The sequence below is a fragment of the Telmatherina bonti genome, assembly GCF_933228915.1.
Source record: "Telmatherina bonti genome assembly, chromosome: 2".
Taxonomy (NCBI): Eukaryota; Metazoa; Chordata; class Actinopteri; order Atheriniformes; family Telmatherinidae; genus Telmatherina; species Telmatherina bonti.
The window spans coordinates 38,965,328-38,992,365 of NC_136620.1; the positions used below are offsets into that span (position 1 = coordinate 38,965,328).

The window sequence follows — 27,038 nt, forward strand, 5'->3', positions numbered from 1 at the left end:
GATGAGTCCAGATGGGTCCTGCTCCAAAGTGATGTTAAGATGAAGAAATGCAGGCATGATGCCTGCTCTACAAGCCTGTGGGGGAAGTCTGATGTTCAGCCAGACAATGAGGTCAGCTGATACCTAAATATACTGAATGAGCAGGCTATTCCATCTTCCCTTGTGGCACGGCCATTTTCCAAGATGACAACATGTGCTGGGAATGGCTCTGCACCGTAGTCGGACTCTCCCGTCATCAACACTAGATCTTGGAGAGAAAATAATGTAAAACTGGATGGAAATAAATCTTGTGATTTTGCAGCAGTTTGTTGAAACAGTGACAGAGAATGAAGCTGGAATCAAAGCTAAAGGTGGCGTAACAGTGTTAGAATGAGGGACTGCTTTCTGGGGTTTTTAGGTGGCATGTTGTTTCTTTTAGCCAAGCAGTGAACCTCACTCATTCCACCATCGTTAAGGAACAAAAAAAAAAACATCTCACAATGTTCTTTCAGGAGCTTTGAAGCTTTTTGTGAAGACGAGACGCTGCAGGCATCAGAGAGACAGTGTTAAAGGTGAGATCATTCCTCATTCTCACCTTTTCTGTGCTTTTATGAACCCATTGTTTTCCAGACGAGACTGGTAATAATGGAACAAGTCATTATTTCCAGTAGATTGTGCTTTCTGTAGCCGAACGGTCACAGATCCACCGTCCACTGTTACCTGCTTCATTCTGATCCCTGATTGGAAAACATTTCCAAGTCGACGGGACAATTTCCAGGAACTTAAAGGAATGGAATTTTTCTATTCACACGCATTCATCATCCAGAAGAGCAGACTTCTTTCCAAAAAGGTGCGTCTGACAGCAAACTGGGGTGGTTATTGTTTATGTTGCGCTTACTGTTGTTATGACAACTCATTAGGCTTTCATGACTTAATAATCACCTCATTTGCATGGGTTGTTTACGCGCCTGAACCCTGAAAACTAACAAGGAATTTGAGTTGAACTGCTGAGATGTTATGAGATGGTAAAAATGAAAGTTTGTTTGTAAAATAAATAGATGAACTTGTCTTGTGTTGTTGGTAGAATAGAGACATTATCATCAACAAGTCTGCCTGTTTGTGACCTTGCACTAATTTGTGCTGCACTCGCGTTATTGATTTTCCATTATTTTAATTAGCTGACTGCGTCTGTGTTCACATATCAGCCGGTGTCGGTGACATTGGGCTGAGTAGAGATGAAGTGTGGACTTTTTCTGGACTGCAGACTCACGTTAACACATCTGGCTTTAGTAAATCTGTCAAAAAATATCAGATAAAATCTTCCTGGATTCACTTTTTCTCTGCAGATTTCTAGTAAATTAGTTTCCAGTAAACATGTTTACATCTTCCTGCATCTCAGAAATAATATTTAAAGTCTTTTAAAGCTGCAAATTATCCTTAAAAATGTCATGTTGTGATAATTCAAACTCACTAAGAAGTCTCATTAGGTGAAGAACTATGAAACGTTTCTGATCTTTGTTTGAAACAACGTTTTGATTGGATTCTCTCCATCGTTACTCTGGTTCATCTCTGTGGTGCACAGACTGGAGTACCAGTGTGTGGAAATGTGTGTTTTCCCATTTTTCAGTGTGTGGTTACAGCTTGGCATCTGCTCGGTACCCTGCAGGTGTTACGATTTCCACAAATCTACATGGCTTCTTCCCAGCTGAGGCAGAGGCAGGATGCTTTCGCCTCGCCAGCCCCCCCCCCCCCTTCAAACTCCCCTCTGTCCGTTCAGGCAGGAAAGACCCGCTGCCAACCCCAGGTGTCAGGCATCCACTCTGCCCTGTGTCAGCAAACTCAGGAGGATGTGAGAGGGAAGCTGAAGTGCACACAAAAACAAGACTCTTGGGGTAAAAACACATCATATAGTGAGAAGATGGAAGCTAGGAAGTGGACTCAAAGAGGGGTGGCAGAGAGAAGCCGGCGGTCAAGAAGTAAAAGGAAGAAAGAAGAGAGGGAGAGCAAGTTCTGCAAAGAGAAAAAGAGCATCAGTTGGATACACTAAAACTAGCTCCAGAATGTCTCCTGAGCAGAGTCTGTCATCCCAAAACAAACAGACACACAGTGGCATCCGCTGAACTCTCCACAGAGACTTCCTGAAAGTCTTACAAACTGAAGTTATGAGTCCAAAATCAAAGAATGCCAGAAGGCAGCAAAAGGATCCGCAGTGAGACTGCTGTAGGATGACTTTTTACGGCATTGTTAGGTGTAGCTGCTTCTGTGTGCATGAAACATATGCTGCCTGCCATTTGTTCAGCTCCTTTCAACCCTCTTACGGACTGTAGCACCATGTGGGCTGCAGCGGATAAGGGCAGAAGGAAGACAACTCGGAGAGACGTGTCCTAGCAGAGTGATTAATTCTTGATCGTGGATACAAGTTCTTTTTATTGTAAACTTCAAAACCAAAAGTGTTCTTTCTAAAAGATTCATTCCCTGTGAATGAAGGGAGATCCAGTTTCTCTCAGGGAAGTAAACAAATGCTTGCACAGCCTGTCCGCTTTGCTTCCTGGCCTCACCTTCTTACCGTGCATCCAAAAAAACATCAGTAGCCTTCAGCTTTAATGCCTCAGTCTCTGTGCTTCTCGTTTATCCGTGACAGACTCAGGGAAGAACAGAATCCTCTTCCTCTTAAGGCTAAATCATGCTGCAGAGGAGTCAGGTTGCGAATGACACAGGTTGTGTCCCACAGCTTTGATCACCTCCCAAGGACCAACAGAGTGACTGATGAGTCCATGTCTGTCCCTCTGCCGATTCATCTCCTCGCAGGAGGACGTAAAGACAGTCGGCGAGAAGCAGACACGCGGCCAGATAGCGTGGAAAGGTGGAGATGGAATGGAAGCACTTGCAGCTGTGGAAGTTAGGACAGATGAAGGTTGATGCAAGAGATTTTTTTTTAAAGGACATTTATTGTGGCTGTGATTTTACAGTATTTCTCATCTAAACACTGAAACCCCTCATTCTGTAAGCTAATCTGTCAGAAGCCTAAACACAGGTGTGACATCAGACCTGCTGTGGCCGAAACCCTTCAGTACAGTTCACAGCGTCAGACATCGCTGGTGAAAACATTTCCATTGTGATGCAAAATGGTAAAAACATGCAACACACCTCGATCACAATCGCTATGGTTACATGATGTTTTTTATTCTGAATTAAATCATTCAGAATGAACGTATTCTCCTACGAGTTTACATGAAAATAATCATTCTGAATGAAGGTTTACATGAAATACTTCCTCAGTTAATTCCTCTTTAGAGCGGCGGGTTGGGAAGGGTTCTGATTGGACAGAGGGTGCACGTGACGTATGACGTATACCAGAAATGAACAAAGTTGTCTCCCTGCTTCTCGTCTTTTCAGTCGTAACTTGTAAAAACTACGAAATAAGTTCCAGTTTCACCGCTATTTTTATTCTAAATGTGAAGTAGCAGCTCAACACCAGCATACTACTTCACTTTCTGCAGCAGCTGAGAAGGAAAAGAAAGATAGACCACCGAACACGGAGGTAAAACAAGGCGCGTCACCGGGACAGGATAAGGTAACGAGCATGCTCAGAACGACCGGAGTTAACTTAGAGCGGAACGAAGGTTTACATGACAGAGGAATTAAATAGTTTGGGAATAAAATGGGAATAAACCAGACACTTACATCGGAGTTAAGTTTAATTCTGAATAATAATTAGCATTAGGAATAAAGTGTTTACATGGTCGTTTTTCATCAGTTTCAAGCGGAATTAAATTTTATTCAGAATTAAACAGGAATTAAAACTTCCATGTAAACGTAGCAACAGAAGCACGAGTGATTTCACCGCAACAAACCAGTTCATGAAGCTCTGGAGGAGAAGATTTTACTGTGGACAGAGAGGAAGACACCGAGAACGGGTAAGAAGGGGTCGCGGAGGAGGACATGGAGGAGGACATGGAGGAGGACATGGAGGAGAACATGGAGGAGAACATGGAGGAGGACATGGAGGAGGACATGGAGGAGGACATGGAGGAGAACATGGAGGAGGACATGGAGGAGAACATGGAGGAGGACATGGAGGAGAACATGGAGGAGGACATGGAGGAGAACATGGAGGACATGGAGGAGGACATGGAGGAGGACATGGAGGAGGACATGGAGGAGAACATGGAGGAGAACATGGAGGAGGACATGGAGGAGGACATGGAGGAGGACATGGAGGAGAACATGGAGGAGGACATGGAGGAGAACATGGAGGAGGACATGGAGGAGAACATGGAGGAGGGCATGGAGGAGGACATGGAGGAGGACATGGAGGAGGACATGGAGGAGAACATGGAGGAGAACATGGAGGAGGACATGGAGGAGGACATGGAGGAGGACATGGAGGAGAACATGGAGGAGGACATGGAGGAGAACATGGAGGAGGACATGGAGGAGAACATGGAGGAGGACATGGAGGAGAACATGGAGGACATGGAGGAGGACATGGAGGAGGACATGGAGGAGAACATGGAGGAGAACATGGAGGAGGACATGGAGGAGGACATGGAGGAGGACATGGAGGAGAACATGGAGGAGGACATGGAGGAGAACATGGAGGAGGACATGGAGGAGAACATGGAGGAGGGCATGGAGGAGGACATGGAGGAGGACATGGAGGAGGACATGGAGGAGAACATGGAGGAGGACATGGAGGAGGACATGGAGGAGAACATGGAGGAGGACATGGAGGAGAACATGGAGGAGGGCATGGAGGAGAACATGGAGGAGGACATGGAGGAGAACATGGAGGAGGACATGGAGGAGGACATGGAGGAGGACATGGAGGAGAACATGGAGGAGGACATGGAGGAGGACATGGAGGAGAACATGGAGGAGGACATGGAGGAGAACATGGAGGAGAACATGGAGGAGAACATGGAGGAGAACATGGAGGAGGACATGGAGGAGAACATGGAGGAGGACATGGAGGAGAACATGGAGGACATGGAGGAGAACATGGAGGACATGGAGGAGGACATGGAGGAGAACATGGAGGACATGGAGGAGGACATGGAGGAGAACATGGAGGAGGACATGGAGGAGGACATGGAGGAGGGCATGGAGGAGGACATGGAGGACATGGAGGAGAACATGGAGGAGAACGTGGAGGAGGACATGGAGGAGAACATGGAGGACATGGAGGAGGACGTGGAGGAGAACATGGAGGAAGATGTTGAGGAGTTCATGGAGGAGGACATGGAGGAGAACATGGAAGAAATGGAGGAGAACATGGAGGAGAACGTGGAGGAGAACATGGAGGAGAACGTGGAGGAGGACGTGGAGGAGAACATGGAAGAAATGGAGGAGAACATGGAGGAGAACATGGAGGACATGGAGGAGGACGTGGAGGAGAACATGGAGGAAGATGTTGAGGAGTTCATGGAGGAGGACATGGAGGAGAACATGGAAGAAATGGAGGAGAACATGGAGGAGAACATGGAAGAAATGGAGGAGAACATGGAGGAGAACGTGGAGGAGGACGTGGAGGAGAACATGGAAGAAATGGAGGAGAACATGGAGGAGAACATGGAGGAGAACGTGGAGGAGGACATGGAGGAGTACATGGAAGAAATGGAGGAGAACATGGAAGAAATGGAGGAGAACATGGAGGAGAACGTGGAGGAGAACATGGAGGAGTACATGGAAGAAATGGAGGAGAACATGGAAGAAATGGAGGAGAACATGGAAGTGAGGAACTTTTTCCCTGGACGTTGTTTTGCAGATGGTTTCTTTCCGTTGGTTCGTGCGACACGGAAACGGACAGTTTGTCGTTTTGCTTCTGACTGACGACGTTCAGCCTTGTTTCAACATTAAAGTTTATTTCTGCAGATTCTGAGCATGGCGCCGGTTTCTGAGCTTCCTTCTGACTCCGCCGCGTTCCACATGTCGTCATACTTGCAGCATGAATCAACAACAGTGTTTTGAGCAGATAAAACTGTTTAGAGGCGACAGTTCTCTCTGGCAGACGTTGCGTGAAAGCAGTTGGAATTATGACTTTAGTGTTTTCAAACATGGACTTTATATAAAGAGATGGGCGGAGCCTCCGTGACGTCACCTGCAGGTTTCTGAAGAGCTGAACTGAAGCTCGGTGGGCGGTTCCTACCATCGCCATCTTTGCAGCGTCATGCGTGTCGTCTTGCCTGTAAAATACAAATATGGGCAAAGAGGTGGAGCTGAGAGGGGGGCTGTGAGCGTCATGATGGATGATTGACATCGGGCCAACTCCGAGCTTTCTGTAGCTAAGAGCTAACCGAGCTAACCTCAAGATAACGGGAGCTAACCAGCTAACGGAGCTAAGCGGACTAAAGCTAAGTCACGTTGTTAACCGGCTAAAAACCGCGGTTGTTCTACGTTCTTCTGACTTGATTGGTTGGTTTTAAAACATGAAAAAAATTAGACCAAACTTTTTGCAACTGTGAAATTGTGCAATGAGCTCAGCTAAAGGCGCTGTGGCTTTGTTAGCCTTTGAGCTTGTCGATCAGAAGGAGAAGTGAAGAAAGACAGGAAGTCATGCCAATGTGTTAAACAGAACGATGAAGAAGGCGGCGCCTTTCCGTCTCCTTGGCACCCGGCCACCATTTGTCCCTTTGGGTTCCAGGTGACCAGAGTTCCTCGGTGACTCCTGACAGGCAGTTCACTACCGCACCATATGTCTGCGACTGGGCTGGAGACTCTTCCTCCAGATGTGCATGTTTGTGTGCGAAAGAGTGTTTTTCTCATTTGAACAGATTCCTCCTGAATCCAAATGTCACCTTCATCAATCTGCTTCTGCAAATCCTCCAGCGGGATGCCAAGAGAACGTCTCAGAAAATGTGTTTCTAGAAGCCGTTGTGGAAAAGAAATAAAATACAAGCAAAGATAATTTACTGAGACAAGAACTCTTCTTGGTTTGATCAGGAAAAACTCATCACAGAAGTCACAACGCTACCAAACAGAAGTCAGGCTCTCTGTTAAAATGCTCCATAACAACGGCAGCAGATGATGCGCGACCGTACTGTAAAAGTACCTGAAGTGCAGAACGTGAGTTTTTAGAAGGACTGCTCTGTATTTGTAGTGGGTGTTTGCTAACGGAGTTATGGAGTCATGTGCATGACAGAGATAAAAGATGCAGCGGTGCACGATGACATTAGGTGCACACGGAATAGAGGCCGACTCAAAGTGTCAGGATTGGTCCTCTCCCTCATCACTCACAGCCCACTTTGTCAGCGGCACTCTCCACAAAATAGCAGGTGCCCTCGTCTACACCTGAGCGCTTAGCTTTAATGCATATTAATTAGCTGCTTTGCACTGACACACCAGCAGATATCGGGGGCTAAAGTGTGAGAAATAAGTGGGAGGTTAGCATGGAAAGTCTCATCCTGTTTAAAACAGGCTTACACTGATAACACATTGGAAATGCTGGCTGGGTTACTTTCAGCTACGGCAGCATGACGTTGCTCATTAATCATCCCTGTATGGATTTTTTTTTTTTAAAAAGGGGGGAAAAAAAGGGAAATTGAGGAAAAGTTTTTGACTGATGGCATCTTTCAAACTGAGATATTAGACTTAATGATTTAAAGCGACTAAACTAAACAAATTAATACGCATTTTTATTTCTGGTTATCAAACATGTTGGCTAAACTACAGGAATATAATTAAAAACTACATTTTCTGTGTGAAATGCCACCATTTAGAAGTAAAACGTTCCCTTCGCATTAAGACTTTGCTGCTGCAGTTCAGACAAAGTGTCAGCGACCACCCAGGATCCAGGCAGTTGGGCTGGAAAGACAAATAAGAGCGGAGACGACTAAAAAAAAGAGTTGTCTACACCTGTGGCTCAGACGCTGTCCAGGATAAGGATCCACAGTTGGACTGAGCCAGGCTAGACAATGAGTTCTTAAAGGAATTATCTTGTATTATTCAGGGATGGCAGGAACAAAAGCAGAACATGGCAGCTGATGACGAGCGGCACAATCAGGACCCCCCCACCATGAGGAAGCAGCGGGACCTACCAGCAGGTTCTGCATTAAGCATTAGGTTAGGACATTTTCAGTAATGACCTCAGGTTTTTGTACGATATGAATGTGATGTTCTTACATCTCCATGTTCAGACATCGAGTGGAAAGAAAGGAGTGGTTTCTTTAATGCCGAGTTCTCTGCCTGAAAGCAGAATAAAAGAGTTTGAAAAGGTGAAAATTAATGTTGAATGGCATTACTTAGTCAGCTGAAAGCCTTCATTCAACTTAAAAACCCGTGTTGTACTCCAAGCTTTAGATAAAATTAGGAGATAAGCTCACATGTGATGGTACAAATGATGCGATGAAGGGCATGTGACTCAGGTTTTTGGACATATAAAAACACACCACATGCTTTCTGCTGAAATATTCTCCCTGACTTCCCCTGACCTGATATGAAGTCTGATTTTTACCTGCTTTGATATCACCGCTGAATGTAATTTATTTAAACTGACATGTAATTTTCCTTAATTCACCCATTACTTTGCATCAATGCCTCGCACTCTGGATGCAGTTTACTGTAGCTGTTATTTCCTTCTGTCAGCGCAATTAAAGGGAAAAATGGCAGCTACTGAGCAAAGATGTCGCAGGGATTAACGCCATTAAAACTCTACAAGTTGATTTCTTTTTAATCATGAGCAAAAATGGATTTCTGGGGAGTTTTATCTCCTTGTTTCCACACGCAACGAAGAGAAAAGTGTTTGTGTTCATCACAAAACAGCATTAGAGGACAGCAAGACAAAAAAAGGTGATTTACTGCAACAAAGCAAAAATCCAAGCTTGTAATCGTTCATCTTCTCATTTTTTTCTTAAAGCCAATCACACTTAGCTTCAACGAGAATTTGCCAAAATCTAAATGAATGATTTACATAAGCTGCGTTCTTCTTGCCTGCCAGACAGATCTGAAGATGAGATTCAGGCGAAGGAGGTAAATCCTCACCCCCGCCAGAGATAAAGAACGCATCAAGTTAAACAAAAAAGAGGGAAATTTCAGTGGATGATTTATTCATTTCCATGGCCAACATGTAAATCTATCTAAAAATCTTCAGCAGCTTCAGCAAACGTCACAGATGGGCAGAAGTTGTTGTTCAAGACTCCAAAAGTGTCCAAGATAAGAGAACTGTAAATTAACAAAAAACATTACAGTCTAATGGTGAAAGGAAATGAAAAAACAGTAAAATTCAGCTTTCTAAGAGGAGAAACATGAAGATAACTGGCGCTTTAAAGGTGGAGTATGTAAGAATTTCAATATTTTCTAAATAAATTAACTAATAGCCCTGCGATGGACTGGCGAGCTGTCCAGGGTGTACCCTGCCTGTCGCCCAAAGCCGGCTGGGATAGGCTCCAGCTTCCCCGCGACCCTGAATTGGAATAAGCGGTTCGGAAAATGAATGAATGAATTAACTAATAAAATAACTACAATCATAATTAGATGTAGGGTCCAGTCTGTCCATATTTGATGCGTTATTAAATTACAAGTTTAATTAATGACAAATGACACTTTTTTTTTACTGGTAGGCAAACATTTAGGAAGGGTCTTTGTCATTAATTAAACTTGTAATTTAATAACACATCAAATATGGACAGACTGGAACATACATGTTCAAAAAACTAAATCTAATTATGATTATAGTTATTTTTTTAGTTAATTTATTTTGAAAATATTGAAAATCTTACATACTCCACCTTTAATGAACCACATTTTCATATCTTCTCCTTTTTTCTGTTGTAAATAATTAGAAATAAGAATCAGTTAACGTTTGGATGCCAGGATACTTAACAGGAACAACAGAGGATGATTATCAGAGCCGAACTGGGGAAATAAATGACCATAAAAAATAAGCAGAGCATAAAAATCCTCTCTAGGCTAATTATGAGTTCTTTTTAGTGCAGTACATCTGCGAGGTGATTCCAGTCAGAGGAAAAGGGATGTTTTTAACTTGCCTTCCCGGCGAGGAGCTGAGGGCGAGCGAGGAAAAAGAAAGACTTGAACAGAAACTGGCAGGCGATATCTAAAAATCACACTTCAATAGGGAAGGTGACCCAGGTCGCCTCGTATTCGGTGTCTGATATGCCACCACAAAACATCTGGAATGTCAGGGAACATCTGTCTTTTTTGCATTTTCAGCGCGTACTTCCACCGCCGTTTCTTTTTCAAGTCATTCGACTCTGATTGGCCGTTCGGTGCAATGAAAAAGTGCAGCAGTGATGACAGATGGCAAATTACTAATACTTTATTTAATGAACCTACAGAGTGGGCAGTTGAGCAGGAAAATTGCTTCATTTTCAGCATCTGCACAAATCAATTACAAACTGGAGGGAAAGAAAAAATAGTTGGTTTTTAAGACGAACCAGCTGCAGATAAAGAACGCGGAGAGGTGCAATGACCTTCCAGGCTACTGTTGATCTACAGCGAGATCAGCTAAAGAAAGCTTTTAGGTTTTAGGCTGATGTGAAACGTAGAAGTTGTAGATATAAAACAATACATGTGACATAAAAAGAAGCATTTCTTTATATTGGAGTTCTCATGCCATCCAAGTGCAGAATTAATCCTCCCAGTCTTAACGGATGTCACATCTGTTCTCCAGTATGTGATGCTGCATTTAATGAACCTCACAACAAAGAAGTCTGGACTTAAAATCAACCCCTGTGAGCTCAAGAACACCAAATAAAGATGGAAATAAAGGGAATGAATGTCAGACCTAAAGCAAAACATTCTTCACTGCTTTATTAAATCATAAGAACTAAAATAAGAATTTAGTTTGTGTTATCTGTTAATTAATCATCATACTTTCAGCATTAAAATCAGAAAGGTTATGTTTCCTGTTGCCATCACATGCCTCATCAGCTCCTCAAGGGTCAAACCTGGAGCAAAGGGGAAAACGTTATGTTTAACCCTTTAAAGCCCACATGTTTTCCACATGCAGTTTCTGAGACGTTCTGAATTCTTTTATGGTAAAAATCCCGTTGAACACAATCCGATACTTCTTCTGCTTTCTAATGGAGACCAGGAAGCAGAAAACTACAACTATCACATGATAATAAGTAGTAAATGTCCCCAATGTCTTTATTATGTTTCAGGAAAGGGTCAAATAAAAAACTCATGTTAAATAAAATGGACTTTTCCTACCATTTTTGTCATTGGTTTGGTTTCTTCATCTCCTGCCTAAATCATCTTTTTATGTTGTTTATATCATCTCATTTTATGATTTCTGGATATTATACTTCTAAACAGTTAGTAGATTTTATATGTTAGTATTTTATAAATATAGGTGAGCATGCATGTACGTGCATCTGAATGAAGACACAAACAACTCCATCAACCCAACAGTGAGCTGATAAAAGCTGTCGCAGATAAGAATGTCTATACGTCATCAATTTATCTCCAAGTACAGCAAAACATTATTGGAAAGATTCCAAGTATGCAGACACATTGTAGACGAAGAAAAGGACACGTAACACACCATCCCAGGTGGAGGGGGGTGTCTTTATGCATTAAAATGCATAAAGACTGCAGACTGCAGGTTTACTGGTGGTTCCCAGAGTCTCTAAGAGTCCTATGGGAGGAAGGGCCTTTAGCTATCAGGCTCCTCTCATATGGAACCAGCTCCCACCGTGGGTTCGGGAGGCAGACTCCCTCCACACCTTTAGGATGGAGCTGAAAACCTTCCTTTTCCATGATTCTTATAGTTAGGATATGAGCATCTCCTGAGTTGGAGTCTGCATGTACGGGACCCAACTGTCCAGGTTCTGCTCTTTGCTCTTATAGTTATGGGTAGTCTAGCCATCCATTACTTATGTAGCAATGGGGATGTTACCTGATGCACTGAGAAGTACCTCACTCTATTTCTCTAATATATTAATGTATAAATATATGACAATATTGCCGTCTCTAACTTATTTCTCCTTTTTTCCGCAGGTCTTCCTGAATAAGTGCAGTTGTACATGTTGATCTGTCTTTCCTGTCGTCTCCACCCCAACCAGTGGAGGCAGATGGCTGCCCTCCCTGAGCCGGGTTCTGCCGGAGGTTTTCTTCCTGTTAAAGGGAAGTTTTTTCCTTCCCACTGTCGCCTCGTGCAGCTCAGGATGGGGGATTGGATCCAAGTCATGACTCGATGCAATCAGTTGGTTTCTATTATAGGATATGTATGAATTGGCTCGAAATGATGTGTATGTTGATTGGTGTATGTAAAGTGCCCTGTGACAACATTGTTGTGAAGTGGCGCTGTACAAATAAAGTTGAATTGAATTGAATGCATTCTGATCAAAAATGAAAACTTCTAGCAAGATCTCTGCTCTGAAACGTGGAGTTCGCCACATTGCTGAGTGAGAAGTGAAACAAGTGAAGCCCACAAAGCAGGAGAAGGTTATCAGGAGAAAATAAAGCTTTTTCCAGCCTCCACTTCCTCCGTTTGTAATACATGTGTAATTCAAAAGGTGCAGGAGGAGGTGGAGGTCTTAAAACCGAAAAGCTTTTGAAGAAAAATGTTAGTGGTATTGAAAGAAAAGACAAAAACTTCAGAAACTTTCATATGACTGGAAAAGCAAATGTAGCCTGAAAACTGATCATCAGAAGTTTTTAAATCAGCATCCAGATACTTCTGATTTAATAAAATGTATATTTGTGTCGAGTCAGAGGCTCCTGCATCAGCAAATGAAACGACTAATACCAGTAATATAATCCATAAACAGTCCCTCTGGGTTCAAATAGCTCAGTTTGATTCCAGATTTTTCTCCTCTAAAACCATCAACCAAGGCCCAGAGGTGATCTAGTAGCACCTCTGGGGCGTCCCGACGCCGCTTTAGACGGTGCCGCAGCTGGTGGTCCGTGGAACATGTGTCTGCCAGAGAAAGAATGGATCCAGTTAAATCCCTGTAAATCTAGAAGCAAACACCAAATGTGTAAAGAAGACAAAAGGAGACTGAGATCATGGCTTTTACAACGAGCAGTGATTCTAAACAGACCTGTAAATCTGGAATGGACCTCCTCATGAGGATAAGGTGCTGACACGGCCCTGAGTATCCCTGCATGCACATAAGAAATCAGTCTTAACAAGCACTAAGCTGCTTTTTCCTTTTTCTTTCTTTGCTTAGAAATTCCCAGTAGTCAGGGGTGCCCAGACTTCTGATTGGTCAAAGCCCTCCAAAGTCGCGATGCCCTCTGGTTGAAGCTGAACTGACACTAAGGACGTATTAATGAGGAGAAAGAAAGAGGGAGAATCAGGCTCAGGCAGTTTGTAACGCAGCAGACATGTTATTTATTTTCAGGACAGAAGCAGTGACATTGAGAGAAGCCAAACCTCGTTGCAAAGACTGATTCACTGGAGCTTAACTAGCTGAATGACTAACATCACAGGAACATCTGCACATCAGTCATAGCAAATCTATTCCATCATACAACGTTGCTTTATGACATGCGCAATTGCTTTTGAAATCCAATATCCGCACAAGCCAACAGATGCTACCCTAACAGCCTGGAAATAAAGTGTGGCTGACTTATCTCTCACACTACCCCCACCGCCATCACGTTGCAATGCAATACATCTCACCATGTAGCCATTAAGCCTGCTAAGGTACAGAAAGGAGGTGATTCATATTGTGATTGCAGCAGTGCCCTCCATGACTCCTCCAGAAGGGTAGAGAGGACCAGCGCGGGGTACCTACTGAAGCCTCTCAGAACTACCAACATCCCCCTGAGCCTTGCAGAGCTGCCTGCCTGAGGCTGTGGCTAAATTTACTTCTCCTCCACTTCCACCACCCCCCCACCCCAAGCATCCCAGCACATCACGTTGGGATTCTATTACTCTCCAGCGTCCCAGCATACGGAGAGTCATGTGAAAGCCGGCCACAAGCCTCTGCGGCTGGCTGTACCCTTCCTGTCCCTTCAGCATTCGATCCAGTTAATGCCACCAGTCTCTGCCCACCTGCCCGATCACTCTCTCACACTTTCTACGCCTCTTTGTCGCTGTTATTCCTCACTCATTCTTACCCCCTCTATGGCTTGGCTCTGACTCTCCTGCCCACAAACTTGTCCCCCGCCCCCCCCGTGGCTCCTCTCATCCTGGGAGCGGGGGTCAGCAGTGGACAAACCGAGGTCTGAGATTGATAGAGAGGAACCTTTGCCAAATGGGGATCAATATGGAGACGGGGGCTGAAGGGCGACTCCTGCTATGGGCAGACAGGTGGATGAGGGTAGGGGAGGTGGAGCGGAAATGCCAGAGTTGCTGCATCAGGTCGAATCGCATGTTTGATATCCCTGTATGTCTCCTCCATGGGTAGAGTGCTGTCAGCATCTTGGCAGGGGGCTGGGATATTTACTTCAGTGATGGTTCATAGGCACGAGGATAAAGTGCTGTGCTCCTGTTCAAAAGCAATCTCCTGACTAACCAAGTGGCAGGCTGACACTGCAGAGCCGATCCAGCACGTACATCATCGGCTCTTACTTGGCCATGTTCGAGGGTGTTAGTCGTTGTGCCTGAAATAGACTGACATGCGTCAATGAGGGCAATGGAGTCATTCGCTATTTCTTTTGAACGCCAACCTCACTCTGACGGGGCAATACACGAGAGCAAAAGCACTTTTCTGGAGCCAGCCCATGCAAACTGCACACACAGGTTAAATGCATTGCAGGTTAAACCATGCAGGAAGGAGGCCATGAAGAAGCAGAGCTAAAGGAGCAGGAAATAGAGTAGATTTTACCAAAGCTTTGCAGCATGAAGTCATTCTGCAGACATGACCATAAAGGATTCAGCAAACTCCCCTCCTACCTTCTAAGCAGTACATGACATCTTCACTCCTTCGTGTGTCCACATCAGGGTCACACTGACCTCTAGTGGTGTCAGGGAACACAGGGTCCTGAACAACGGGCCACAAATGAGGGGTAATTTGTTCTCAATGTAATCTTATCACAAAATGGATTTTAAGTCAGTACCAGTAGTCTAGAGGCTCTCGGGTAATATGGATAAATAGCCGCTGGGAACAGCTTGTTTCAACTCCATGTGCCCTGCAGCCTGCATACTTTCCAATTATGTGAACAACCCCTTTCTCTCTCCCTCCCAATTTTCCACTCCTCTCTTTCATCCGCCCTTTTCATCCCTCTCTCGTCTTATATTCCCCTAGAAATTTTCGATTTGAACACTATTGATTTTGTTGGTTACACCAACCACAACACCCCGACAGAACTTAGAACGACTCCATTCAGCGGGGGAATCAAAGTGTGACCTCTCCGCGGAGTTGTTTAATGAAGTTGGAGGTTTGGTGCCGAGTGCATTTTTTAGATATTTTTAAACTGCACCGAGGCTTAGATAACATCCAGGATCGATTTCTAGGACGCCTTCTCTGTTTTCGTTACTTTTGTCTTTATTCTGCAAGTTTGACTGTTTTTGGACATTGTAGTGCAGTGGTGCAACAGTAAAATATCTCAAAGCTTGCAAATGCAATCATTTGTTGGAAGGACAAAAATAAAATGCAAAGGTCATTAATGATGCAGAGAAAAACGCTTGCATGTCATGTTTCACAAAATTCACCAGATGGCGCTCACCTTCAAGGAGTCAGTGGTACTGAGCCGCTTCAACACTGCAAAACCATTACACAGCAACTATCCAGACTTTTTATATTCACCAAATAAGCAACAGAATACTACAACACTCAAAGAGATAGTATTTCTATCCATATGCAGTGACGTTAGACTTTAAATTAGATTTTATACTTAAATGAGTCTCTTGGGAGGGAACAATAAATTATATTTATCAGATTATTATAGTGGGCAAACACACAGTATATTCAGATTAGCTGTATTACTGTTAGAGGTATTAGAATCTGTGAACATAATCATATTAATTTACTATATTAGGATAAAAAAAACTGAACATATGTCTTCAGGAAGTAAATTCAAGACTGTACTTCAGTGGCGGTTTTTCCACTTTGCTGGTGCAGAGACTTATAGAACCACATAGCATAGATCTGCAGGATCTGTAGTTATGTCTTGTCAGAGAGTTTATGTCAGCAGTACAATTTGTCAGATGACTTGGATTCACTTTGACTGCTTTATAAAAAAAAAAGCCAAAATCCAAGAAATGACCAGTTATCTTCAATTTTCCTGTGCTGATGAATCGTTTCGCAAGCTTTACTGGTATGTATCGGTGTTAACACTAAAGTGTCCGTCCATCTATTCTCTGCTGCTTATCCGGGTCGGGTCGCGGGGGCAGCAGCCTAAGCAGGGAAACCCAGACTTCCCCCTCCCCAGTCACAAGTTTCTAGCTCAGCAGGGGGGCTGAACTATTAAGTTAAGACACATATTTGCACAAAATACTGTACTGTAAGTAAGCCTCGTCAAAGTAACGGTGACAGACAGCAGAGAGACGTGGAGATGCAGAGAAATGCCTGCAGGCATCGTTAAAAGTTCTGTGCTAACAACCAAAACGTCACTCAGCTGTGACTCCGCGGTTTTTATATGCTGTTCAGGTCCTTGCAGGAGACCGTGGCGAAATGCTGGACAAACCAGTTTCAGCAGGCAAATGTGGAGGAGCTACTTCTTTCAGCTCAGACTAGCAGGGTGAACAAGGCCCAGTCTACTCTGCAGCGACTTCATACAAGCAGAAAACATGCATGTAATGTGTAATGAGACTGTAACGTACGCTGCAGCAATCACACATCTTTGGGACTGATAAAAACACACCGAGCAAAAGACATGTTTTTCACTGTGAAACCAATTTTCAGAGAAAATTTCAGGTTTTTTTTTTTTATTTTTGTAGCTATATTTCAGACAATATGTCTCAACATTTCCCATTAATCAGCATCATTTCCGGATCATTTAAATAAAGGTAAATTAAACAGATAAGCATCTCCTTCTTACTTTTTTTTCTCTCCTGCTGGTAAAAGATAACTTCTTAAAACTGTTGAAAATAGTTAAAAGTAGCAGAAAGCTAAAACCCAAGCAGAGCACCTCTAAACTGTACATGTGTAAAGTATTGGAGTAAGTATATGAAAAAACACACACACTGTAACAATGCTTTCTGGAATGCAATGTTTTCTTTGCTTTGCAAAGATACTTGTGAGACTTTTGCTGCAGCTTTGTTCAGGTTTTCACCATGTTTTCTTACTGGAACAAGCAGTGTAAGTGTGACTGGCCACCAGTTAACATTATGGTCGATGCAGTGAAGGCTGCTGCAATTATTAGTATATTTATAATGATAAATATTTGTGATAATTTGCATTATTTGTTACGTAACATTTGGTTGTTTCATACGTCCACATGTATGGTGATTGATTTATTTAGACTGTGATGATAAACCTCAGAAAATTACTTTAATTCAACTGAATTCCATGAATTTTTACTCTCCTGAAACTCATTTTATTGCTCCATGTTTAATCTCTTCTGCAGCACAATCAGCCTCCACGGTTGTGGTTAAAGCTACTGGGGGCGCTTGAAGGGCAATCCATTTTGTAGCAAAGGAGAGGGGGGGGGGGGGGGGGGGGGGGAATCAGTGACTCCATGGGACCTAAATTAGCTGGTCAGTTAAAGAGGAGATTAATACCTGCTCATGCGTGTCCATTTGAGTTCATCAGGTGCACTCGAAGATATGGAATAATAACGAACATATATTACACCAGGATGAGGAGCCAAAAGAACAGACAGACATTTTAAAATGAGCAAAAGCAAGAGGTGTAAAATCCAACTGAGGCTTCCTGTGTGCTAAAAGTCGCCACAGCCTGGTGAAAGAGGCAGACGGCTTTTTAATTATCAGACAACAGGAGTGCCACAGAAAGGAATTAGTCCAGAAAAGACTGAGATAAATGAGGAAACATATTAAACAGATTAATGAAATACAGAAAAATCTGGAAAATAAATGAGAAAATAGACAAAAATGATTTTTATTTGTATTCTTTTATTTTTTTAACTTTTATATTTACTTATTCATCTCCATATTTATGTCCTTAATGGGCCGCCATCATCCCATTTTTCATCTCCAGAAGAAAATTAGTGTTTTTATTAAATGACAAACACAAAAAAAAGTTTGGGAAAATCTCAAACTAATGAAAAGAAAGAATTCAGCCGTAAAAAGTGTCACATATGAATAACTTCCCTCCATCATTCTCAACATTTAATAGCTGATAATATTCCTCTTGGCAGAATAAGGAGCCTTAAACACTCGTCTCAGCTTCTAAGACAAACCGTGAAACGACAACAAGTCTTTCAGACAAAAACTAAATGCTGTCTTTGGAAACACAGCAGGTGTTGCGATCAGGAACTGTATCTGTTTGTTTTTAGCTGGCGGGTCAGAACCGCCTCTTCTTTCACTGGAGGCCACAACCTTCTCTGAACTTTCAAAATAAGGGCGTTGGGTTGAGGTCTGCTAACACAGCCATCAAAGGCGGAGCCGGGCAGCCATGCTGTGAAGCGCAGTGAAGCAGAGCCGTGATGTTTTTACAGAAAGAACAGAACTGGACTGTGAAATACAATGTTCTTCTCCCTCGCCAACACAACCGTTCGTCACCCTCTCCTCCTCCTCCTCCTCCTGTCCTCACACAGGGATTACTGTGTTACTGATTGTTCTCTGAACTCCCTGAACATTTTCATTTTCTGCTCAGGAAACTGACAACCGGAGGAGATGCTCGCTGGTTTCCAGACAACATGCAGCTCATGTCTGCATGTGAGTTTCAGCTTTGTTTTTTCATTTTCAGCTTCTTCTGTCATCAGATCTGTTAACACACAAGCAAAAGTCACGCGACACGGCAGAAAAGTACATGAAAGGCAACAAAGGGGCAGATGTATGTTACGCTGGAGGGGTACAGTTGAAAAATTGACCAGTTGCCATAAAAATCAATGATTTCCGTTGTCTACTACCGATGAATTAATGGAGCCTTTTCTGAAGTTATGCAAACGTCACTCAGGCGTGTTCGTCACTACCAAAGGCGTCCAGAAGAGATCGCAGTTTCACATCGACTGTGGATTATGTTTTTCATTCTGGAAAAAGGGTTTACATGGAAGCGGATGTGGAGAGGCTGAAGAAAAGAGAATTAACAGGTGGGTAAAGTTCATTCTAACCTGCTGGTTTAGTCAGCCAGTCCTCCTTACCTGCAAGGCTTTGTAGCAAACTGTCAAACAGGCCTCAGACCAGAGACCTGCAGCTCTCCTGGCTTCTTCTGATCTCAACAGACTAAAAACTCTCTTATTTGTCGTGTTTCGCTCATAGAACGTCTGGGACCAAACAGCCGAAGGCGGACTTGCACAGATGCGCAGGAAGGAAATATTCCCTGCCAGAAATGACCAACAGTGTGTTTACTGGGCTCACTGGGTTCACAAAACTTATTCCTCATTTATGTGACTTCTCTTCAGCTGCTACAGTCAAATGCAAAGCAACTCTGGTATTATTTTCATTTTCCTGCTATAAAAACGACTTTATGTAAAGACTTATATGGACATCCAGACTTTCTGACCCTCTTTGGTACTTATGAGAACGCGTGAGGGACGTATGGATGAAATACGAGAACAGTTTATTCAGTTAAAAACACAAACACTGCCATAAAGTCAGTAAAGCACCCACATGTCTCTAATCCAGAGTTTTCATTGGCTTCATCTTATTTTAAATCCTCATTAACCACCGTTGTCACAGCTCCAGAATAACGTGCATTTTGGAGATTGAGCTGCAAGCTGCGCAGAGGCGTCAGATGTTTGTGCAAACTCATCATGTACACATTAATGCCTGAACACATACGTATAAAACTGTATATAAAGTTAATGAAGATGTACATTTAAGATCCCAACAGTATGAAAAGCAGCTTCATTAAAGCGCTGAACTGGCAGGAGGTAAAAGTGGACCCTGCATATTAAACAAAGCGAAAAAGCCAATTTTAACTGTGGAGTAAAGAAATTCAGCTTGAATGTCAAAGCTACACCATTAACTTTTATCCTTGTTAGACGCCTTAAAGGAAAAAAAATGGTGAGCAGAATTTAAATAGCAAAGTCAGTGAGCATGACAAAACAGTCCTGTTGTGAAGAATCTACCCTGCTTCACAGGGATTTATAGAAGTAACCCTGGACTATTAGTTTCCCCGTTTGCTTCCAGAAAAACGCCTGTCCAGAGCAAATAGTCTCCATGGACAACTTCCTTTATTACCGTGAGCTAATAGATTAGCCCTCGTGTCACCCCGACTGGAAAGGTAACAGATTTTACAGCTGCTATGAAGCCTTCCCCAGTAATGTGGATAGACGGCATCCTTTGTCTCTTTATTCATCCTTTAGAAACATCAAAAAGAACTGCGCTGCAACAAAATGCCACATATGTTCCAGATGTTACACGACTGAAAGCAGAAACCTGTGAGAGGTCACACCCACACTTTCCAGTCCGCCGATATCACTGAGCAACTGGAAGTAGATGCTGAGCCTCACAGCAGACTCTGGGGCTCAAAAGGCTTTACCAACACTGTTGGGAGCAAAAGACCAGAAAGGGTTCACCTCTGCTGCTAAAGTGTTTTATCCTGAACAGCACGACCCAGAATGCAGCACACCTCTCCCAGTCGCAGTACGGAGAGCAGCGCATGTCATTTCTCCTTTTTATTAGCTTTGCTGTTGTTTATTTGCCAAAAAGCAGATAATTAGAATTTTCGCAATGTTGTGCAGAAGTTCTACCTCAAACTGATTCCCTTCATTTCCAGCTGCTTCAGTCTTGTGCACGCTGGCTCAGCTCCAGGATGGATATTATAGGATGCTGTGCTGGAATGTGCAATCTTGTGTCAAGTTGTGTTGCAATATTAACCTACATGATTGATTAGGTGCTGCAAACATCAGCTGGAATAAAAAAAAAAACAAAACAGTTTTTAACTTTGGTACAGAATAATGATAAAAAGTCTTCGTTACATGTTCTGGTTTCTAGGCAACAGAGAGAGATTTAAACATTAGATAGTAGATGGATGAGATGATCACATGTGTTAAACTAGCAGATGTCTTAGATGAAGTCAAGGACTGATTTCTCAGCAGATAGCACACCGATGGCTGCTTGGCTAAGTGAAGCCACTCACTAAAAACACTTTGTCCACAGCTGACAGCTGACATGCAACCATTGAAAGGAAACAAACCAGAGAAGAAGAAGAGGAAAAGGAAGAAGGCGACGCAGAAACCACCAAACAAAAAGCCCCTGAAGAAGACGCACTGGGGGTTTAAGGAAAACAGTAAAACACTTCATGTTTTCTCTTCTTTTTTCTGGTGTTTTTTTTAATGGTTGTAAAAAAAACTTTATGCATTATGGCGACCAACCGGTGTCAAAACATGGAGGTGAACTCTGAACCCAGCGCCGCCTTCTAGTGGATGAACTGACTTAACAACCATGAAAACGTAAAAGTCTCATGGAAGCTGTGAAGTATGACAACGTTTGAAACTGACGTTCCTATTTCTGAACATAAAGGAGCAGAAACTGGCCTTAATCCTCCGTTCTTCTGGAGGCTTTGCTGTATTAGAAAAGGACAAGTGCACGGTTCAGCCCTCAAACAGTCTGCAACGCCACTCACTCACAAAGAATTTTGCAGCTGGTGTGTCAGAAAAAAGGAGGAAACAGCCTTAAAAAAATCACAATAAAAGTTCTTACAGTGACATTTGATGTGATGTAGAACAATTTGCAACATTTATTGATTTAATTGATTGGAAACACCAGGCAGTGATGTGGTTGAAAGACTTGTGAAATCACCTGAATGTATTTAAAGTATACTACAGCTCCTGTCGTTGCAATAGTCACTGTGTACCGTCTTCTTCTGTGATCTTTTAAAGGCAGAGTATGTAAGTATTCAAGGCGATTCTTTCCACCACCAGATCATGAGCAAAACCACAAAACTGCTACCTCCACAAACAACCACAGGTTGGCAGTAATGAGCAAAACACACCCCTCCTCCTTGCCAGCTCCAATGAGGGCAGGAATCACTTGTTTAGCTGTAGCTCAGAGCCGCTCTGCAATAAATGGGTTTATACTCCCCCTACTGGTGGAAAAAAGTACTTCTTTTTTTTACTGATCAGAAAACACTCAAGAAGGGTCTTTGGCATTAATTAAACTTGTAATTTAATAACACATCAAATATGGACATACTGGAACTTACATGTTTAAAAAACTAATTATTATTGTAGTTATTTTTTCAGTTAATTTATTTTGAAAATATTGAAAATCTTACATACTCTACCTTTAAGGTGTTACCTCTCTGAAAAGGTGCTCCATGTGGTCATAAATATGACCAGTCATTACCCACAGCAAGTAGACATAAATGGTTTATTTTAAAAGAATAAAAACATTTTAAAATTTCTGTCGCTGATCTCAGATTTTGTTGCACACTGCACCTTTAAGGTTCATATTTAAAGAGCAAAGCGAACTTTACTATCTCTTAGTAACCTTGTTGACCTCTCCAGGAGTTCATAAAACTCTTGTGGAGCAAATATATTCCAACAAATTACTGTTAAAGGCAAGACTGGAAGTCATGCTGCGTTTCCAAAACACTGTGGCATGTGTGTGACCATTTGTGTGTAAGTGTAAGGAGATATTTCCTGTAATCACCCACCCCCATGGTTTGGAGGTATGTGGGCAGGAAACAAGCCCAGACCGCAGCAACAAGTCAGCCTTAAACAATCTGCAACAGAGTTCAAGGCGGATATTTCCTGGAAAGTCTATTGTCTGTTGGGTTACAACACTGCAAAGCAAACTGGGAACTTCCTGCTATCAGAAGTCATTTGTTCGATTCAGCGTCAGTCATCTACGTCTCTGTTTGTTTGCTTACATTATTAATTTCCACAAGAATAAAGTAAAATAAAATCCCCCCCGACTCCTCATAAGAGCCCACACTCAACTAAATTCATTAAAGGAGCATTTGGGAGGAACATTTTTACCAAACATTTTGGTGGTAATTGCAGTGTGATCTGGTAAACTCTTGGTCCATCTCAATACTGGACATAAACCCAATGCAGACTGGAACGTGAGGTCATTTCTCAGCAGGTTGGAAATCAGTAGCAGAGGCCTTTTGGCTCAACTGTTGCAGCCTGTCAAACAGAGGAAGAAAAACCAGGACTAAGAACCACTCCTCAGGTTAAACCAGCTTCTAATTGTAAAACTGTTGAACAGTAAAGGCTCACACAGCCTCAAAAATGAGCTGTTAATAGGTAGATGTTTAGAGAAATGTCTACACCATGCAGTCCTGTGAAATATAGAACCCAGACGTAAAAGAAAGAAAAAATCCTCCCATTAAAAACATGTGCATCAAACCCAGTGACACACTGTGACAAAAGTAAAACACACAGGAGAAAAAATGAAAAAGAAAAGCTGCATGAAGTCAAATGATTAAATGCAGGCTTGCTTTCTTTTGAAGCAGAGCCATTACCACTGACCACAGACTTAGCATCTGGAAACATCTTTGCCATGGGAGATGCCATGGGCTCTGCACAGAGTAAGCATCCCACTCAGGCTATTTCTGACTGCTGCAGACACGCAGCGCCTCACAAGCCAAGATAGTCTGATAAAACTCACTGACAGCTATTCTGAGCATCGCTAACGGGAAATCACAGGGTACCTCATACAGATAGCCTCTAATAATTTATAAGTCAGTGTGGAAAATATGGACGTATGAGACCAGAAATTGTCCTGTAAGCTTCTAATAAAGCCCAGAACATCACCAACAGCAGACTAGGCCTCAGAAGATGCTCCAGTCTGCCCCCACACAGCGTCAGCCACCCCACAACCAAAAGCTGGTGGCCTCCTAATCAGAGGTGGGTGGCCATTCCTGGTCCAGAAAGTAAAGTCCAGTTCGGCAGCTGTTCCGACCAGTCACCAAACCAGCTGGTCAGGTAAACGAGCCTGTTAGTGAAAACATCTGTTCTAAATGTACAGGTAGATCCAGAAACGTGGAAGAGCTTTCACTTTCTGGACCAGGAATTACCACTTCTCCTCCTAGGCTGCCTAACGTCAAGAAACAGCAGCGTTCCGCTCTGCGAGTTTGACTGAAGTCATGCAGACCTGTCACAGCTAAGCAGCCGCAGGTACCTCGTTCTCCTACAGGATGGACAGCTGGAGAACCAGAGGATGACAGCAGGAGAACCAGAGGATGGACAGCTGGAGAACCAGAGGATGACAGCATGAGAACCAGAGGATGGAAAGCAGGAGAACCAGAGGATGAACAGCAGGAGAACCAGAGGATGAACAGCTGGAGAACCAGAGGATGACAGCATGAGAACCAGAGGATGGACAGCAGGAGAACCAGAGGATGGACAGCAGGAGAACCAGAGGATGAACAGCAGGAGAACCAGAGGATGAACAGCTGGAGAACCAGAGGATGACAGCATGAGAACCAGAGGATGGACAGCAGGAGAACCAGAGGATGGACAGCAGGAGAACCAGATGATGACAGCAGGAGAACCAGAGGATGGACAGCAGGAGAACCAGAGGATGACAGCATGAGAACCAGAGGATGGACAGCAGGAGAACCAGAGGATGGACAGCTGGAGAACCAGAGGATGACAGCAGGAGAACCAGAGGATGGACAGCTGGAGAACCAGAGGATGGACAGCTGGAGAACCAGAGGATGACAGCAGGAGAACCAGAGGATGGACAGCTGGAGAACCAGAGGATGGACAGCTGGAGAACCAGAGGATGACAGCAGGAGAACCAGAGGATGGACAGCAGGAGAACCAGAGGATGGACAGCTGGAGAACCAGAGGATGACAGCAGGAGAACCAGAGGATGGACAGCTGGAGATCCAGAGGATGAAAGCAGGAGAACCAGAGGATGGACAGCAGGAGAACCAGAGGATGACAGCAGGAGAACCAGAGGATGGACAGCTGGAGAACCAGAGGATGACAGCATGAGAACCAGAGGATGGAAAGCAGGAGAACCAGAGGATGGACAGCAGGAGAACCAGAGGATGACAGCAGGAGAACCAGAGGATGACAGCATGAGAACCAGAGGATGGACAGCAGGAGAACCAGAGGATGACAGCATGAGAACCAGAGGATGACAGCATGAGAACCAGAGGATGGACAGCAGGAGAACCAGAGGATGACAGCATGAGAACCAGAGGATGACAGCAGGAGAACCAGAGGATGGAAAGCAGGAGAACCAGAGGATGAACAGCAGGAGAACCACAGGATGACAGCAGGAGAACCAGAGGATGGAAAGCTGGAGAACCAGAGGATGACAGCAGGAGAACCAGAGGATGGACAGCAGGAGAACCAGAGGATGACAGCAGGAGAACCAGAGGATGGAAAGCTGGAGAACCAGAGGATGACAGCAGGAGAACCAGAGGATGGACAGCAGGAGAACCAGAGGATGACAGCTGGAGAACCAGAGGATGACAGCAGGAGAACAAGAGGATGGAAAGCTGGAGAACCAGAGGATGGAAAGCAGGAGAACCAGAGGATGAACAGCAGGAGAACCAGAGGATGAACAGCTGGAGAACCAGAGGATGACAGCATGAGAACCAGAGGATGGACAGCAGGAGAACCAGAGGATGGACAGCTGGAGAACCAGAGGATGACAGCAGGAGAACCAGAGGATGGACAGCAGGAGAACCAGAGGATGGACAGCAGGAGAACCAGAGGATGACAGCAGGAGAACCAGAGAATGACAGCAGGAGAACCACAGGATGACAGCAGGAGAACCACAGGATGACAGCAGGAGAACCAGAGGATGACAGCAGGAGAACCAGAGGATGGACAGCAGGAGAACCAGAGGATGACAGCAGGAGAACCACAGGATGACAGCAGGAGAACCAGAGGATGACAGCAGGAGAACCAGAGAATGACAGCAGGAGAACCACAGGATGACAGCAGGAGAACCACAGGATGACAGCAGGAGAACCAGAGGATGACAGCAGGAGAACCAGAGGATGGACAGCAGGAGAACCAGAGGATGGACAGCAGGAGAACCAGAGGATGACAGCTGGAGAACCACAGGATGGACAGCAAGAGAACCAGAGGATGAAAGCAGGAGAACCAGAGGATGACAGCAGGAGAACCACAGGATGACAGCAGGAGAACCACAGGATGACAGCAGGAGAACCACAGGATGACAGCAGGAGAACCAGAGGATGGACAGCAGGAGAACCAGATGATGACAGCAGGAGAACCAGATGATGACAGCAGGAGAACCAGAGGATGACAGCAGGAGAACCACAGGATGACAGCAGGAGAACCACAGAATGACAGCAGGAGAACCAGAGGATGGACAGCAGGAGAACCAGATGATGACAGCAGGAGAACCAGAGGATGGACAGCAGGAGAACCAGAGGATGGACAGCAGGAGAACCAGAGGATGACAGCAGGAGAACCAGAGGATGACAGCAGGAGAACCAGAGGATGAACAGCAGGAGAACCAGAGGATGACAGCAGGAGAACCAGAGGATGGACAGCTGGAGAACCAGAGGATGACAGCAGGAGAACCAGAGGATGGACAGCTGGAGAACCAGAGGATGGACAGCTGGAGAACCAGAGGATAACAGCAGGAGAACCAGAGGATGGACAGCTGGAGAACCAGAGGATGGACAGCTGGAGAACCAGAGGATGACAGCAGGAGAACCAGAGGATGGACAGCAGGAGAACCAGAGGATGGACAGCTGGAGAACCAGAGGATGACAGCAGGAGAACCAGAGGATGGACAGCAGGAGAACCACAGGATGACAGCAGGAGAACCAGAGGATGGACAGCAGGAGAACCAGAGGATGACAGCAGGAGAACCAGAGGATGGACAGCAGGAGAACCAGAGGATGACAGCAGGAGAACCAGAGGATGGACAGCAGGAGAACCAGAGGATGGACAGCAGGAGAACCAGAGGATGACAGCTGGAGAACCAGAGGATGAACAGCAGGAGAACAAGAGGATGACAGCAGGAGAAACAGAGGATGGACAGCAGGAGAACCAGAGGATGACAGCAGGAGAGCCAGAGGATGGACAGCAGGAGAACCAGAGGATGGACAGCTGGAGAACCACAGGATGGACAGCAGGAGAACCAGAGGATGACAGCAGGAGAGCCAGAGGATGGACAGCAGGAGAACCAGAGG

At 44.3% G+C, this 27,038-nt stretch overlaps 1 protein-coding gene across 1 annotated transcript in view; it reads right to left on the reverse strand.

The window, feature by feature from the left end:
- Window positions 1-27,038, reverse strand: part of tspan9a (tetraspanin 9a) — a 241,406-nt gene that overhangs the window by 182,453 nt on the left and 31,915 nt on the right. The gene's annotated exons all lie outside the window — the stretch shown is intronic.